Raw genomic sequence first — 18,494 nt, forward strand, 5'->3', positions numbered from 1 at the left:
AAATGCCACACCCGGAAATGGTCGTGTCACCAAGGGGACTTTACTGGGGACAGGAGAAAGAGGCTCTCGGGAAGGAATGGGCTAAGATTAACCAAAACACGAACACACATCAACAACGTGACCCATTCCCCACCTCCCACAACTCCCGGCTCCCTTCCTGGCAGCGGCCCAGGCAGCCGAATGCCGAGGAGGAGTCTGGAGACGGGCGTGTAGCAGCGCTGCAAATGTTGGCCAGCTTTAAGAGAACGAAAGGGGCCCTCTGACAGTGTTTTCACCCCGACTAGGGCAGGCCCCTCTCCTGGCTCCTTGCTCTGGAGTCCAGTAGAGGTCTCAGCTGGCTCCAGGTAGCGGTTGGATCTCCGCCATTCTGGATGCTGATCTCTGCAGGGCTGGAACTGCCCGACCCATGTTCTAGAGCCCACAGAAGGTCAAAGTCTCCCTTTTGTGGGTATCGAGCGCTAAGCAGAGACACCCTGAGCGGTTCTGCTTCTTTCTCAGCTCCAAAGGCAAAACCTCCAAAGTGAAACCTAGGGCTTGTCTACCCTTGAAATGCCACAATGCTGTCATTGTGCTGTACTGCTTCAATGTAGTGATGGGAAGGGTTCTCCCAGCCACGTAGTTAATCCATCTCCCCGCGAGGCGGTAGCTAGCTCAGGGGTAGGCAACCTATGGCACTGGTGCTAAAGGCGGCACGCGAGCTGATTTTCAGTGGCATTCACACTGCCCGGGTCCTGGCCACTGGTCCGAGGGGCTCTGCATTTTAATTTAATTTTAAATGAAGCTTCTTAAACATTTTTAAAACCTTATTTACTTTACATACCACAATAGTTTAGTTCTATATTATAGACTTATAGAAAGAGACCGTCTAAAAAGGTTAAAATGTATTCCTGGCACGCGAAACCTTAAATCAGAGTGAATAAATGAAGACTCGGCACACCACTTCTGAAAGGTTGCCGACCCCTGAGCTAGGTCAATGGAAGAATTGACCTAGTGCTGTCTACATGGGGGGTTAGGTTGGCTTAACTATATCGCTCAGCGGTGTGGATTTTTCACACCCCATAGCGATGTAGCTGGGTCAGTCTAACTTTTGAGGGTAGACCTGGGCTAAAACTAGTCCCTTTGTCTCTGCGGCAGGCTGTCCCCTTCCCTTAAGGCAGTGGCTCTCAGCCTTTCCAGACGACTGTGCCCCTTTCAGGAGTCTGGTTTGTCTTGCGTACCCCCAAGTTTCACCTCACTTAAAATCTACTTTCTTACAAAATCAGATCTAAAAATACAAAAGTGTCACAGCGCACTGGTGCTGAACAATGGCTGACTTTCTCATTTTCACCCTATAATTATAAAATAAATCAATGGGAACATAAATATCATCCTACTTATTTTGAGTATAAAGAAGTCATTGTCTGTATGACATTTTAGTTTGTACTGACTTCACTGGTGCTTTTTATGTAGCCTGTTGTACAACTCGGCAAATAGCTAGATGAGTTGATGTATCCCCCGGAAGACCTCTGCGTACCCCCAGGGGTGCACGTACCCCTGGTTGAGAACCACGGCCTTAAGGGACTGGGGTATGTCCAAACAGCATGTTGGTGTGAGCTGCTCAACCAGCACTGGCGGGACTCTGAAAACATCTGTGTAGGCAGTGCTGGTAAGCTGTGGCTCAAGTAGGACCTTGGGCTCTGAACCCGGCAGGGGAGTGGTCTTTGGAGCCTGAGCCACAACGTTGCTGTCTATACAGCTGTGTTTAGAGTGTTTGCCCGAACCCCGCTAGTTCGAGTCTGTCCGTTCAGGCTGGGAGCCTGGCTCCAAAATGCCGTGTAGACGTACCTCCTCGAGACTCAGCCCAGGTTTCCAGGAGCCGGCCAAACCTGGGGGGTGGGGAGGAGACACTAATGCGTGTGGCGTTTCTAGAGGGAAATAGCAGTACGAGCCGGTGCTATCGGGAAATATCAAAGAAGTCGTTCCTAACGAGGGCCCGATCCTCTGAGGAGCTGAGCGCTCTCACATTTCACTGGGAGATCAGGGTGCGGAGCGCTTTGCAGGGTCGAGCCTGATGTCGTCTCTGCATTCTGGTTCCACCGACATCAAGGGGGAGTTTTGCTGCCGAATTCCAGGGCAGCGGGACTGGGGGTGGAATGCCGACAGCTGCGCCTCCCCACAGTGATTCCAGCGGCGCTATGCACCGCAAGGAGCACCACTCCCTGGGCTAAACGGCTTATTTTTCATCCTTCCTGATAGATTCCTTTCTTGCTGTCGCGCGATGGCGTGTAAGCCATCACCATAGTGACTCAGTCACAAAGGCATTTATTCTCACGGCCGCCCAATGAGGCAGGGAAGTACCATTAACCTCACTTCACACATGGGGAAACTCAGACACAGAGGGATTAAGGCCCAGATCCTCAGAGGGCGTTAGGCGCCTAACTCCCATTGCGATCAAGTGACTTGCCCAAGGCTACCCAGGCAGACCAGAGCAGAGCTGGGAATTGAGGCCAGGTCTCCTGAATCCCAGCCTGCTTCTTCCATTCCGCTTTCAGGATTGGCCCTTCAATTTGGCCCTCACACCTGGAAGTCAACGGGAGATTTGCCATCAACCTCAGTGGACGCTTGTATTCTCTCAGGGAGAGTCCTCCACCCTGGCAAATGTTAGTCTTGCTGATGGCCCGGAAACGGGAGATTCACAGGGCAGGGGGGAACGGTGTTTTACTGGGGACGCTATTCCACGAGTGGTGAGAGAAACCTTGAAGATGGCACGGGTCCTATTTATAGCAGCTCATTGGCACCTCTGTAGTAGTCAAGTCTATGCCTGCTTTCGCCCTCCCACGCTCGCTCCCCTCTGTTAGTCTTAGGGGGTTGCTCATTTAGCTGTAGCATTTCAGGCTGGGCGGAAGTTTAGCATCTGAAAAAGCTGTGAGAACAGGGCCCTCGGCCTTTGCTGTTTGAAGACGGGAAAAGATCTCAGCATAGTCCAAATATAAGAGATGCCAGTGCAAGCCTGTGCCTGGTGGATTTCTTCTAAAACAATCAACTTGGCAGATAAGAATACACACAAACACACACAAGCCTATAAAGTGCGTCGTCTGCTGTTTGTAGGGGTTGGGAAAGGGGGGAAAAAAAGGCAGAGAAAGAAGAATTCAATATTTCTATTTGTTCTTATCCAAATAAATTGAGATGTATTTGTGGAAGTGTCAGAGAAGCCCTCAGGAACGAAACTATAAAGTAACACAGCTGCTTCACGAGTCTATGACAGACAGCATAGATTAATGTACCAGCGTTTTTATGGTCTGTTAACAACTGATATGGGTTTTAAATATATTATCTCCCATTGTATTGTCTGTCATTTTAAAAACTGCTCATGTCTATTGTGTTTGCTTTTAAGAGGTGCTTATGGAACAATCAGCCAGTCAGCCTCCTAATCTCTCTCTCTCTTTTTTTCATTCCATAGATATATCATCATATTTTTTTCCCCAGATAGGTTTTCCCCAGCACTTTCATGGGCAATTTACTCCAAAACCTATCGAAAACCCTCATGTTCCTTAATTCCAGGAGCTTTAAAATGCTTTTCTACCTTCACACTTGGTTATCTTTGAAATGTGAGAGAGCAGAGAGAGGTCAGGGGGATGAGCCGGGGATCAGCTGGAGGGGCTGGGAATTGGGGTGGTAGGTGGGAGTGGACAGGGCAGGGAGGGTGTGTGAGTGGAGCTACGGGAGACAAGTTGTTTTGTTGTTCTCAGTTCTGACATGGTTGAGTCAGCACCCGCAGCTAACCCCTGACTTTGAGAGGAGTGGAAAGTGCTTTGCACCTGGCCAGATTGCACCATAAGAGGAGAGAAAAAGACAGGAGAGAGGAGGAATAGATTTGAGAACTCACCAGAAAGGCAGGCTGCGAATAGCCCCGTGTCACTGCTCTAGGAAGATTAGAGCGACAGGGATCACAGTGAGGATTGCTATGACTTTAATTGTAACTGGCATTTTGCTACAAGTCTTTCCGTTTTTCCGAGTGGCTGAAAAGGAGCTGGGGAGCCAGGACTCTTGGGTTCTAAGCCTGGCCCTAGGAAGGAGCGTGGTCAAGTAGTTAGAACAAGAGCAGGGCCGCTAGGACCCCTGGGTTCTATTTCTGGCTCTAGAAACACACGTGGTCTAGTGGTTAGAACAGGACTCCTGGGTTCTATTCCGAGTGCTAGGAAGGAGTGTGGATTAGGAGTTACAACAAGAGCCAGCAGGACTCCTGGGTTCTATGTTTGCTTATAGGAAGGAGTGCAGTCTAATGGTTAAAACAGAAGCGGGGGGAGGGGCTCCATATGTGTTTGGATGAAGTTGGGGATGTTTTCTTTTGCAGTGTTCACCCAGTTCTAGAAAATATCAAATTACACTCTGAGATGTATCAGTATAAATCTGGAGAGACTCCACTGACTTACTCTGGATTAGGGTGACCAGACGTCCCTATAGTATGGGGACCATCCTGATATTAGGGGCATTGTCTTATATAAGCCACTATACCCCCCTTTCCAGTGATTTCAGTGAGCTTTAAATGAAGCCCTAGGGGCTGAAACTCACCAGGACGAGGCCTATATACCATGTTACGGCCCCTTTTCCCCTGGCCCCCCACAATATGGCTTAAGTGGGACTTGAGTATTGCAGAAGCCTTGTGCTGGCCGTGCTGCACCAGGGTGAATTTCATCCGAGGCAGCGGCAGAGAGCCGCACACGTGTCCCATGGGCTGCGTGGGGCATCCAGCAGGTGCAGAGAGCGTTCTGCTCCTATAACATCGAAGGACCGAACACTGGAACATCCCCAGTGAAAACACTGTCAGAAATCCCAGCCCGGGCACCTTTTCTGCTTCCTCCAGCTCCTCTTGGCTTTCTGCCTTGCTCCCTTTTCTGTCTGCAACAAAAGAGCTGAACGTCCCTGTGCCAGTGTGGCTGGCTCTCCCTGCTTCTCCACGCGGCGTAGATCAACACTAGCTGTTTTCTCTACCCTCTCTGCCTCCTCACTCCCAGCTCCCGGCCCATGTGTAGCTGCCTCTCTTAGTGTCAAAGACAAAATGAGATCAATTACTTCAGAAGGCTTCTACGCAGATGTAGCAGGGATGAAACATCTGGGCAATCTTGCGGGCATCTGGCATGGAGCTGCAATTCGAACGGAGTGCGGTGACATTAGTGGAAGAAAAACTGCCCAATGCCAGCTCCTGGGTTGTGCCATCTGCTGTCCCCACAAGCACCTCCCAGCTGACCTTGCTTGGATTGAGGCAATTGCTTGGTCCTGGATGTGGGGATCAGAAAAAATCAGGAGTTGAGGGGGTTGTAAAGGTGTCCTCTGTTCTCTCCACGAGGTTCCCCAGCCACTTGGGTGGAAGGGAGTCTCTTTTTGCAGAGGGGCTCAAGAATCTGGTGTGTGTTTTGGGTGGACGCTTTGGGCTTCCCTCCAATGGAAGGCTTTGTTGGGTAATTTTGCTCTGCAGTTCCTTTAGCAGGTGGGGAGAAAGGAAACACTGAGCTAATGGACTTATATGAAAGCAAGTGGAGTTTAGTTTTACTAGCTGTGGAATCTCTTTGGAATCAGGGATGGAGCCCAAACGGAGGTTGTGATCCAGCAGATGAGATGTGATTATGTTCTTGGCTGATCTGAGTGAGGCCTGACACCTTGAATCCAAGCGCTCCTGGCTGCTGTTGAAGTTCAAACTTGCGTCCAAAGTTTGCAGCTTGTGTCCGTGTTCATTTGTCGCCTGAGCCCCAGACGGACACAAGCAAATGTGAGAGACACAGGATGGGTGAGGCAATATCTTTTATTGGACCAACTTCTGTTGGAGAAGGAGACAAGCTTTTGAGCTACACAGAATTGTTCTTCAGATATCTTCTTTACAGGTGGGCCTGAGTCACAAGGCCAGGATGCGGATCAAAACTTCCCCCACATTTGGGATATTTGGGTCCAGGGTTTTGATGCAGGCTCATCTCTATTCTTTCCCGAAGCCACATGCACTTGAGTGGTCTGCAGAAACCATCAGCTTGCACCTGCCCTAAGCATCGGATGGATCATGGTGGGATTCAGACTGGATTTTCCATTGCTGGGATGCGTCTGTGCTTGACTTGGATGGCTTTCCGGAGCCTGGATGGGCATGGACCACATTGTCTGTGATTATCCTGGTCTGCTAGTGACCCCTCCATGTCACACAGAGCTGATCTGTTTCTGGAGATGCCTGCCAGCAGGAAGGCCACTGCTGTATCAGAGCCAGTTCCATCTGTGTTGGAGACATCACCAATCTGGGACAAAGATCTGCTTGGGCCAACTTAAGCCTTGTCCTGACCCGCCACTCCAGTGGGGGCTAGCCCCACTGGGATAAAGGTTTCAGAAGGAAAGCGTGTCAGGGGATAAGCCTGACTGATGGGACGAACTGAGTATTTGTAAGATGTCTCTTCCTTCTGCCAGGAAGGGGACTCCGGTCATTATGGCTGTAGACCTTCTTCCAGCAGGAGAACAGCTAACTCTGAGAAGGTCCCCCATAGAACCTCACTAGGGGGCTAGCTGGACCTTTTGGTGCTACAAACACCGAGGGCCAGATTCTCAGTTGCACTAAGGCCCTTTTGCAAAGCAGAGCGGTGTACAAGGGCTGTGGTGGAAATGAGGCTCAGGCCCCATAGATTTCCCTCTCCCAATTCTATGCTGATGTCACTTCTCTGGCTACAATGGGGCTACTCCCAATCTAGGCCAGTGTACGGGGGAAGGGATTCAGGCCCGTGGCATCCCCGCATTGTGTCTAACAGAGCTTTACTGGCTGAAACACCGTTCAGATAGGGAGCTGAGGCTTCACGAAGCAACTGGTTCATCCTTACTCCAGTAAAACTCTCCCTGAGTTTGCCCTTGGTGCTAACTCCTATCAGGTTCAGACTGAGCAAGGACATCAGGATATTCCTCCCTTAGGCAGGAAAGAGAACTGAGCCCCAGGCTGGATGATCATTTCTGACTAATTTCTGCAGGGGTGAGGAGGGGAAAACGTGGGTCCCCTTTCCCCTGCCCCATTCTGCCAGTTCCTACACTCGGCCCACAAAGTTTCTGCCCATCCCTCAGCCCGGGCTGTATGGAGAAGTCACTGCAGGTGATGGGGCTGTCTGCTGTGGAAGCAGCGGAGCTCCCATTTTTGCATGGGGTCTCCCCACCGGGCACAGATCTAGGGGGCACGACTTGACTCAATACCAGTAATATCATTGGCAATTACCCTGATGGAGGCCACCTCCAGCTGCAGCCAACTCTTGCTTCAGATGATATTCATTCAGGGCTGCTTGATCCCAGTATAACACTGTAGGGTGTGTGTCCCATGGAGGGGCATTGCACTTGTGGGGTAGTTGTAGCGCTCTGCCGTTGGCCTGGGTCCTAACATTACAGCCATGGCGTGGCCATATCCCAGGACAACACCCACACCTTGCCTGTCTCAATTAAAACACTTGCCAATTTGTTTGCAGTAGCCTTTATACATTTGGCTGGATCTAACAGAGGCGTGCATGTCTGTGGGGAGGCGGTAATGGATGTGTGTTTGCGTACATAATTTTCTCAAAAGGCTTGAATTGCTATATTCTAAATTACATTAGATTGCAAGAACAAAGATGCCCTTTTTGATGCTCTGGAGCCGTGCAGGAGATAATGAAAGGGAAAGGGAGCTTGATAAGGATGAAAGATAGCTTCCCCGGACAGATAAAGTGCTTCCCAGATGAAGAGATTTTAGAATAAAAAGCCCCACAAAAGTAAAACAAAATAAACACGGAGAGATGTCACTCTAACAAGATAAAATTACGCTGTGAAGAGGAGACAAACAGGACAATAAAGAGAAGCTCTCAAGGTAAAGGTGGGAATGAGAGGAAGAATTTCGAATAAATAAAGACGGGAGGGTAGAGGTGCCGTAAATATCTACAAGGAAAAGTCAGGAGGGGGGGTTATGCAGGTGTTGCAGCTGAGGGTACATCAACACATTAGGCTGGAGGTGGAATTTGCAGCTCACGTAGACGTATGCACACTAGCTCTGGCCGAGCTTGATCGGGGTTAGTGTGGGTATGTCTATCTGATCTGGAAATTACACTTGCAGCTCGAAGGGGCACTCTACTCAGAGATGCAATGTGGTGCATTGTAGTCCAATGGTCCAGAATGGGACTCTAGAGACCTAGGTTCTGTTCCCTGCTCTGGTACATGAGTAAAATTCCATTTCCCCTCCTGTCACTTCTCTGTGTAGCTGCATGGGGCAGGGACTGCCTCTTCTTATTTGTATGTATAGCACAATGGACCCCTCATCTCGGTTGGAGTCTTTAGGTGCAATTGTAATACAGATGATCAATAAGAAGATCGGAGGGCCAGATCCTTAGCAGGTGTCAATCAGTGCAGCTCCTTTGACTTCTGGCCACTGAGTTTCTGCTTTCCGCCATATGTGGGCAGAAGGGAGAGAGGACATTAATGCCAAATGGTGAAGTCACATCTGTTCAGAATTTTCAGTTATGATCCATAACTGGCTGATGACGAATCTATCTCAGCATCTGACCCAGTCGTTGCCTTTCCCAAAGACAGGAAGTGGAGCATCAATCAGATAGGAGCCCTGTGTGGCCTCCTGGACAGACGGAAATCATCACTCGGGGAAGAGTCAGGTATGGTGTTGTGGAGAGTAACATCCGGTGGCAGGGGAATAGTGCCCGGATAGAAATAAATCATCCTCTAGGTGACAGCTCTGTCTGGTTTGTCATGGAGAGGAACAGATGTAGCTTCGGGTAGCAGCTCTGCACAGCCACTTGGATGGAGACTGGGTTCTGCTCTGACCCCCTCCCTGATGTGATTCCTTAACAACTGATAGGGGGCATGCTCATCTCTTCCCCTTCGGTGCCACCTGGCGATGGTGATGAAGGGAAGGAGGAAGGGGATGATAGAAGGGAAAGATGCTGTCATGTAATGGACCGAGGCTCATAGTTTCTCATGGACTTTAAGGCCAGAAGGGTCTATCATGATCATAGAATCATAGGACTGGAAGGGACCTTGAGAGGTCATCTGGTCCAGTCCCCTGAATTCATGGCAGGACTAAGTATTATCTAGACCAGTGCTTCTCAAGCTATCTGATGTGGGGGACTGGCAATTTTTTTTTCCAATGTGCCAGGGACCGGTGCCATATTATTATCCTATTCGACGCTCTTATGAGGAAATTCGCCGCGGACCGGCAGCCGATGGCTCGCGGACCGGCACCGGTCCACGGACCACCACTTTGAGAAGCACTGATCTAGACCATCTCTGGCAGGTGTTTGTCTAACCTGCTCTTAAAAATCTCCAATGATGGCGATTCCACAACCTCCCTAGGCAATTTATTCCAGTGCTTAACCACCCTCACAGCTAGGAAGTTTTTCCTAATGTCCAACCTAAACGTCCCTTGCTGCAATTTAAGTCCATTACTTCTTGTCCTATCCTCAGAGATTAAGAAGAACAATTTTTCTCCCTCCTCCTTGTAACAATCTTTTATGTCCCCTCTCAGTCTTGTCTTTTCCAAACTAAACAAACCCAATTTTTTCAATCTTCCCTCATAGCTCATGTTTTCTAGACCTTTAATCATTTTTGTTGCTCTTCTCTGGACTTTCTACAATTTGTCCACATCTTTCCTGAAACGTGGCACCCAGAACCAGACACAATACTCCTGTTAAGGCCTAATCAGCATGGAGTAGGTGGAAGAATTACTTCGCATGTCTTGCTTACAACACTCCTGCTGATACATCCCAGAATGATCGGTTTTTTTGCAACCGCGTTACACTATTGACTCATATTTAGCTTGTGGTCCACTATAACCCCCAGATCCCTTTCTGCAGTACTCCTTCCTAGGCAGTCATTACCCATGATCATCTAGTCTGACCTCCTGCACATTGCAGGTCACAGAACCTCACCTACCCACTCCAGTAAGAGACTCTCTAACCTCTTTCACGCTTCCTCTTGGGATAGAAAGGCACTGAATAATATTCAGAGCTCAGTGGGGGCTGGTGCTGTATGGGTGGGCAGGGGAATGGTAGCAGAAGCCTCTCCTTGCCTGAATGCACCCTACTGCAGGAGTGAGGTAGAATGTTGCCTTTAGCTCTGCCTGGACCAGATGCTCATCAGGGTTTAAATCAGAATATGGACACCCAGCCTATGCGTAACCCACTGTAGCTCAGGCTTTTCAGTTGGGAGATTCGCCAGTTCAATCCCAGTGTGTCAGCCTACATGGGGCTGTCATACAGACACAACCAGTATCTTATGGTAATCTTATTTTTGGTAATTGTCACTCCATGCATCTGAAAAAGTGGGTTTTTTACCCACTAAAGCTTATGCCCAAATAAATCTGTTAGTCTTTAAGGTGCCACTGGACTCCTTGTTGTTTTTGTGGATACAGACGAACACGGCTACCCCTCTGATACTTGAAACCAGTATCTTATGACCATCAGCTATCCTGGGGTATATGAAAGGGCATTGGATTCTGTGTAGCTTTGGGGTTCATCCTGCTGCCTGTCACCCTATCTGAATTCCTTCCATGGAAAATCAATAACAGTAGCGAAGTCTCTGGTGGACTTCAGGGTGTCTCTGGCACTTCTCCCTTTTTGGGGTTGCAACTCTGGAATCAAATCACATTTTATTCTACTCCGCCCACTGCTTCTAAATGTGGGTCGAAGAACTTAGAGGAGTATAAATGTGTAGGGAGGCAAGTGGGACCCAGTAGTATTTTAAGAGGATTATTTAAACAGCAAGCGCCATCTCTAGCATGGTTTATCACACCCCATATGGCCGACCTTTTCTCTGCCTAACTTGGCCTTTTCCTGTGCATATGTTAGGTGTGTGTTAATCATACACATATGCATATGGGGTAAGAACACTTTGCACTGAAACTCAGCCTTCCGTCTAAGCATCTCAAACTGCCTCACAAGCATGAAGAACCAGATCCTGGTTCCACTGAAACCAATAATGTTACTGTGGAATCACTGGTGTGATTGACAGCAGGAGTGAGCCACTATGGTGCATCTAGCTCATGCCTAGAATTTTTTCAAATTGGCATCCCGGGTTTTCTAATTGAAATCCAAATGTCTCAGCTTGTGGGGTCCTATAGCGATTGGGGTCCTAAATAGAGGTGGGTGGGAAGCAGTTTTCCAGTCTTGCAAGGGTTTTCCTGTCTTGAATCAGACTCAGACTTTGAGATCTCGAAATTTTTCATGAAAAACATTTCAGAGCAGGTCAATCAAAATATTTCTTTTAGATCATTTCAAAATGTTTTAGTTCTGGTTTGACCTCTTGTTGTTTTTTTAACCTTTTCTTTTGGTATGAAATAACTAAAATTTTGAAACAAAAAGGCAAATTAAACCACGAAACTTTTCATTTAGAAAATGTCTAAAAGTCCCATTTTGACAATTCGGAAACTTTTTTCCCCCCAAAATTGTTTCAAATCAGAACAGTCCAACCTGATCCATTTTCTTAAACCATTTCGATTTCAACAAATTGGAATTTTCCAGTGAAAAAATGTCTAGTCAGAAACTTCGACCAGATCTGGGCCTGATGTCTGGAACTGATCAGCAAAGCACCAAGCTCTGTCTGCTTTGAAAAGCCTCCGAAACTTGCCAGCGAACTGTCCTCTCTGTTGCTGCCATGGCAACAGAGCTCAGGTTGACAACAAGGAGATGCACAACCACTGTTTAAAAAACCAAACCAAACAAGTCCCTCCCCCTACAACCTCTCCCCCCCGACCCCATCCCCCTTTTTCTGTCTCTTTGGGCCAAACTTTTAAGAAGCTGCATTTCATTTTGCATCTTTCATTTAGTAGATGTAAATAACTGAAGGCATAATTGGTGTCACTTAACCAACCAAGCCTGCATGTTAGGTGGAGGCGTGGGGGGTGTCTCTATACAATTGGTTTCTTGTCCTCGTTCTGTACCTTTAAATCCAGCAGCCATTTTGTTCTCCGAGTGGCTGCAGCTTGTTGCAGGAGAGATGTACTCTGTGTTCTCTTTTTAAAAACGAGTTAAGGGGCAAGAGGTGCCTTGGGCGTGGGGGGAGGACTGCCGCATGGCACAGAGACAGAACTCCTCCCTTCTACGTGTACAGCTTCCCTCTGCATCACCAGGATGCCTGTGGTGTGTAAAGTACAGTACTCTGGGGTCTGTCAGAGGGAAGGTGCTTCATCCATGGAAAATAGTTATATTGACCTTTCTGTGTGGGTGCAATGCAGTTACTTGCACATACAGGTATATGCATGTGCAAATATCGGGGGGATGAATTTTCAGGGGTGTCATGGCTTGGCAGGGCCCTTTAAGGCGAGCCAGGGCTCAGTCTACTTGCCACAGGCTTCTATAGGGAGAGTGAGCCCATTGTGGCCCACCTGGAAGTAATTAGTTGCCTGCATGGCTGATTGGCAGCTAATTGGCAAATGAGCACCTGGACCTGATAAGAGACCATCATAGCAGGATTTGGGTGCGGGTAAGGAGAGGAGTTTCCAGTGAGAGTATTCCAGATAGTGGCAGGAGGCCCAACCTGTAAGGAGCTGTGCGCTGTTAGGGAAGCCGAGGAGACTCTGCATCAGACCCAAGCTGACAGGAAGTGGCACAAGGAGCCAGACCCTCCAGAGAGAGCGCACTGGAGGGAGTCGCTCTGTGAAAGAGGCCTGGAGGCAGAGGAAGGAGCCAGTGGCCCAGGGAACCAGCTCTGAGTCTGAGGAAGCAGCCCTTAGCTTCTCAACACAGGGTCCCTGGACCAGAGCCCAGAGTAGAGGAAGGGCCTGGGGTCCCCAACTGACCCCCAAGGAAAGGGATGTAAATCCTTCCCCTGCAAGGAGGGACAAGGACTGTCGAGTCCAGCGTGGGGCTGAAGGCTGGGGTAAGGTCACTAGACTGCAGCTCCATTGGACTCTCCATTACTCTGGAAGGGGTGGGGTTTGTAAGCGGCCTGGCTGAGCGGTGAGAAAGGGCAAAGCACCACGGGCTTGGAGGGACCGTTGAACGGGGCGCCAGAGCGGAAGCGGCTGCTGCACCATGCCTGGCCATGAGGGAGTGCACTGGCCGGTGAGTGACCCCTCGGCCGTGGGCATGTGGAACTGTTGGGCACTAGACGCCAGCACAGCATGAAGAGGGGAAGGGTGTTGTTGTGGCTAATGCCCAGGACACTGAGTCAGGATGCCTGGGTTCTTTCTATGACTATCACTGACTCTCAGTTCTTGGGAGCCTGGCCTTAGATCCTCAGGGCTTGATGATTCAGAGTCGCTGAGCACCTGCAGCTCCTATCGCTTTCAGATGGAGAGGTGGGTGCTTGGCCCTTGTGAAAATCAGGCCTTGGGTGTCTAAACATGGGCATCTGAAACTAAGACACAAATTTAGAGGCCGCTGTTGAATATTTGGGCCTTACCCCCGAGTCTGAGTTTTCCATCCATAAAGTGCAGATAGATATTATCTCGAAGTGTGGTGAAGCTTAATTCAGTAATGTTGGAAAAAGGACTTTGTGAGTCTCAGATGCTATAGAAATGTAAACCTTTCTTATTATTGTAATTGGATTTACCAGCTATCTGCCCTTTTTGGATTGCTGACGGTATGGAGTATAAATATTATGAACTGAAGTTGAGGTCTGTAGTAGAAAACTATAAACTAAAAGACTTCCACTCTGCCTGTATTTGATTGTTACATAGAGAAGAGAAATACTGCAGTCTGATTGGCTAATATTATACTATTGGCCTCAGTGGAGGTACCTGAAAGTGAGTTTTTAGCCAATCTGATTGCATCTGCAAACGGTGTCTCCTGACTGGCTGCAGTTAGCCATTTAATAATTCACTTTCCACGGGGTTAGGTAGTCAGTATTTCTTTTTCTGGCTGTCCTTTCAAAATATTTGTTTCAAAGGGAAATCTGTGACGCTTTGATGAAGAGCAATTGTCCAGCGATTTTGGATTAGACAGTCGGAAAAGTTCAGATTTCAGCTGGAGTTCTGTGTGAGCAGCCCCCTGTGGGTTTGATGCAGATATGTGCATATCTGAGGGGAGGATTTAGCCCAGTCTGTGTGTCATACATTATTGACTTCTTGGATTTTGAGAATATTAAGATTTACTTCCCCCTCCCCTCCCAGGGAAAAACATTGGGCTTGGCTTCACCTCAGTCAACGCCTACAGTTGAGTCAAAATGCTGGCTCAAAGTCAATAGCTGTTTATTATAGTCTTTAATGCTAGTCTTGATCAGATTCTGCAGTGCTAGGACCATTGGCTCCCCGCCTCTCCGTGGTGCCCGGCTCTCAAACCCACGCTGGTGTCATGGTACGTGAGGCTGGCTCTGTGCTTCTGTTGGTTGCCTCCCCAGCTGATGTATGGGAATGCCGCTCTCCAAGCAATAGGTTCATACACTGTCCTGAAATGGAACCACGTAGAGCATCTGTCCACTGTTGGGTTGCCAACATTGTATTTCAAAAATATGGGACAGTTTTTTTTTTAGCCCCCCCCCTTGGCTGGGGCTCCTAATTGCCACGTGGCCAACGCTGCCCCTCTCTCCCCGCTGGCTGGACAGGAATCAGTTGTAGCAGCCTGGGGCAGAGCTAAGCCTGGAGCGAGTTGGGCCCCAATCCCTGCCCCGGGCCAGGCAGGGCCCGACCCGCTGGCACCACATGGTTCATCTCTCTGGCCATGGGCGAGACAACCCCAGGCCTAGCCTGATGGCCTGCTGCCCCTCTGGGATGGAATTGGCCTGCTAACCCCCCACAAGCAGCTGCCTGCTTCCGCCTCCCCATGATTTCCACAGGGCCCTGGAAATGTGGGCTAAAAGGTATCCCATCGTGATTTAGTACAGACAGTTTTTTTATTTAAATAAGGGATGTCCCATATAAAAGGGGCTGATGGCAACCCTCGTCCACTGCAGTGTGGCCATCCAGTCCTGCAAACGGGCTGAGCCCTCCGGCCCCGATCCAGCAAAGCCCTTGAGCACGTGCTTAACGTTAAGCACGTATGTCAACGCCAATGGGACTAACCATCTGTTTACGCATAAGCCAGCAGGTTCAGGGCCAGAGTGCTCCACCCTGGGAGCTAGAGAGAATCACAGGGTTTGTCTGAGTCTCATATTCATTATGACCAAGGCCTGGCTCTTTTCCCTTGGAGGGAGCCCAGGGTCTCCCTTCTCTGCTTGGTTATGTTCTTCCGTCCTTAATTGATTGATTGCTTAGAATTTGCAGAACACAGGGACTTGTCATAGTCATGGTCAACTCTTGCAGAATTCAGTATGAATGACGCTCTCGTCTAAGGAATCATGGCAGGTCCGTATGAAAAAATAATGGAAATCCGGTAAAATTTAATAGGGTGTCTATAGACACTTCTCTAGGAAAGCACAACCGATCCCTGTGGGAAATGTGTTTACAGAATACTGAGGGGATCTAGAAGATATTTTTAAGTACCTTAAAACCTGCTTAGTGACGTCAATACAGAGCACCTGCCTTTAACTGAGCCCATCTTTGAAAATGAAGGTAAAATAACATTGCGACAAAATAGGACATGACTTCATAGCTCTATGCTTTCTGAAAGGAAAGATGGACATGTGGTTGAATTGCTACACTGGGACACAGCAGATCTGTGTTTGAATCATAGGTCTGTTGCAGGCTTCTTGGGCAAATGGCTGAATCTCTGGACCCTTCCTCATCAGTAAAATGAAGATAATACTCCTTACTTTGTCTATTTAGATGGTAAGCTCTTTAGGATAGATCGTATCGGGGGTAGCCGTGTTAGTCTGTATCTACAGAAACAACAAGGAGTCTGGTGGCACCTTAAAGACTAACAGATTTATTTGGGCATAAGCTTTCGTGGGTAAAAACCTCACTTCTTCAGATGCAACTGAAGAAGTGAGGTTTTTACCCACGAAAGCTTATGCCCAAATAAATCTGTTAGTCTTTAAGGTGCCACCAGACTCCTTGTTGTTTCTTTAGGATAGAGACCATCTCAGATTGTTATCCTCTATTTTATAGCACCTAATGACTTCGAGGCCCACCCTGTAAGCACTGCATATGGGCGGACTCATGTGTCTTTGGGGTGGCCATCTTGTAATTATTGCGCCCTTCTCCATCACCCAACCGAGGGCACCACTTGGGCCTTATTGTTTGGTAACAGGCAGTGTCTGACTGAAACACCCCACCCTGGTAGCAGGTGTGGATCTTCCCATGTAACCATTATGTGGGTTCCACTGAGTAAGGTGACTTGTTAACTAGCCTAGATCTGAGGGAGGTGTGAAGGGATCACTGGGGAAAGAGGACCTAGGGTTTGCGCTGTGCAGTCCTGTAGGAGGAACCCTAGGAGCAGGCAAGCCTGGGGGAGGAAAAGCGTTCAGCTCAGACTATTTTATTGAGTAAAGCCAAACCCCAGGAAGCGGGTGAGTTTGGACTCTAGACCGCGTGCTCACTTTGCTGAAGAGCAGGTTGGAAAAGAGGCCTGCTCCCAAGACATCATGATTATTATTTGGTAAATGCAGACAACGCGCTCGGTGCTGTTCAGACCACAAACCAAAGACCATCACCCGCCCCAAGGAGCTTACAGTCTCCACCACAGACAAGGGCGGACGCATTGCAAAGCCCAGAGTGGGAAGAACTTGGGGTGGTGGTTGGATTTTTTTTTTTTAAATGGAGTAAATCACTTCTTGAAGGCAATCAGGATTGAGTTTTGAGGAGGGTGAGAGGACTTGGAGGAACAAGATGGGGGTGGGCACTGCAGGGAAAATGCCTCTCTGTGCAGGTGCTCATCACGGGGCCAAGACCCCATTAAGCTCCACTTACACCCCACAAGGCCTAGGCCCAGAGGGCTGAAGTGGAATTTAAATGGAGTCTGAGCCTCATGGAGAGAGAGAGAGAGAGTGTGTGTGTGTGTGTGTGTGTGTGTGTGTGTGTGTGTGTGTGTGTAAATTGGGCATCAATATTTGCAGAGTTGGGAGAACAGGCAGGATTATCCAGCGCTTAGGATTTGGGTTCAAGTCCTTGCTCTATCACAGACTTCTATGACCTTGGGCATTATACTTATCCTTCCTGTGCCTCTGTTTTACAGATGGGGAACAGGGAAAAATAACACTGCCCTACCTCACAGGGGTATTGCAAGGATAAATATACTAAAGATTGTGAAGTGTTCCGATATGGCCGTGGTAGGGGCTAGGTAAATACCCCTGATCGATAGGGACTTTCTAAAAGACCATTTCTGAGGTGTTTATAGTTTAATAATTTGAAACCCCTGTTAAATATTAACACCAGCAAGTCATTCATTGTATTTTCTTACATGCCAGCAATGCCTCCCACAGCACAGGATCTAAAACTGTCCTTACCTACGTCTGAAATCTGCCGTCAGTCATTTCACGCCTCGATCCAAAGCAAACCGCTATGTTGCTCTCTGCTAGCTCAGTACTAACGTGCCATGCTGCCAGACAGCTATTGAATTCACTGGTCGCATCCTCCTTCTGACGCTACCTGCTAACTGCACGGCTGGACAATAACCTGTTTGGGATGGGAAATACTGCCTGACGCAGGATGTGCTACATGGGGATAATGGGGAATGGTTTTGCTTTTCCATTCAGATTATTGCAGGGTATCCTAGTGTAACCCACACACCTCCTGGGTGTGGTGGTCTGTCCCTCTAGTGGCACTGAGACCACTTTAGCGCTTAATGAGTCTGCTACAGCCTTAGCGAAGAGCCATGTGGCTTTGAGCTCATGCAGTAGAGGCTCACGCATTTAGCTCCAGAGGTCCCAGGTTCGATCCCGCCCGCTGACGACTAGGATCTGTCGGTGTTACACTAGCACAGCTCACTCAGGGCAGAAAGAGACCTAAACAGCTGCTCTCAAACTTTCAGATCTGAATGCAAATTTCCTGGTTTAGGGCTAGCACCTTAATGGGTCAGAGCTTCACTGCAGTTTGGACTTGGTGTGCTGGTCTAATTGGGATCCAAACTCTGTGGCTTAGGCCCATCCTTACGGGTTCCCCTTTTCCTTGGGAATAACAGAGCATATTTACCATACAACCGAGCATTTTCTCAATACTGGGCATATATTGCACTCAGAGGAGACCCGGGATTCCCTGGTTGCTACTGTGTTGCACATTGTGGCCTTTTGAAACTTCATGGCAAAGGCGGGGACAGTGCTCAGATCCCCCTGCTGCTACAAATCACAGATGCTGATGCTTGAGCCAACAGAGAATCACCACTAGCTCTCAGCAGTATAGGACTTATGACACATTGGTAAGCAGTTCTGATTCCATCCAGTAGAAGGGAGTGGAATGTATAGGCCAGGGGTTCTCAAACTGGGGGTCGGGACCCCTCCGGGGATCATGAGGTTATTACATGGGGGGTCGCCAGTTGTCAGTCTCCACCCCAAGCCCTGCTTTGCCTCCAGCTTTTAAATATATAAAACTGTGTTTTTAATTTATAAGGGGGGTCTCACTCAGAGGCTTGCTACGTGAAAGGGGTCACCAGTACAAAAGTTTGGTATAGGCAGCACATTACTCTATGAAAATGCACTGTCAAAGCTTCCACTTGGTCTTCAGA

This window comes from Chrysemys picta, chromosome 25, assembly GCF_011386835.1.
Source record: "Chrysemys picta bellii isolate R12L10 chromosome 25, ASM1138683v2, whole genome shotgun sequence".
NCBI classification, from domain to species: domain Eukaryota; kingdom Metazoa; phylum Chordata; order Testudines; family Emydidae; genus Chrysemys; species Chrysemys picta.